This window comes from Frankliniella occidentalis, unplaced genomic scaffold (genome assembly GCF_000697945.3).
Source record: "Frankliniella occidentalis isolate FOCC.00 unplaced genomic scaffold, Focc_3.1 Scaffold232, whole genome shotgun sequence".
Classification (NCBI taxonomy): domain Eukaryota; kingdom Metazoa; phylum Arthropoda; class Insecta; order Thysanoptera; family Thripidae; genus Frankliniella; species Frankliniella occidentalis.
This window is the reverse complement of record NW_026267358.1, coordinates 31,874-32,385: the sequence shown is the minus strand read 5'-3', so window position 1 is coordinate 32,385 and position 512 is coordinate 31,874.

The following is a 512-nucleotide window of genomic DNA, read 5'->3' as shown; positions in this document are numbered from 1 at the left end:
CTGTTTCAAACAAAAAATTAATGTGTATTATTCATTATCTAATTAACAGTTAGTCATCAGGTGCTATGTCAATCAATACATACTTCTCATCGTCAGCCACCTCTACCAACAGAACATTTGGCCCGTCGCCGCTTCTCTCTTGAATGCCTTTAGTCAGTTGCTGCAAAGTAAACAAATAAAATTAATGGGGGTCGTGGAAGATTCTTTCTGGCCTCGGACTTTTGTGTTACAACAAGAATTTTAAGACATCCAAAACTATTGACTGATTAATTAAGATATATTTTTTAGCATTTAAATTTTTGGATTAAAACAATTGATTGTAAAATATCTTATACTTTTTTTATACTAAGACAAAGATGACAAACAGCATTGCATTATTCTCACCAACCACGCATTTTTGGATTAAAGCAATTGATTGTAAATTATTTCATACTTATTTTATACTTTACTTTATCCCAAAGCGCTCTTCTTGTGTCATGCTGGAGAAATACTTGAAATGATGACAGACCGCA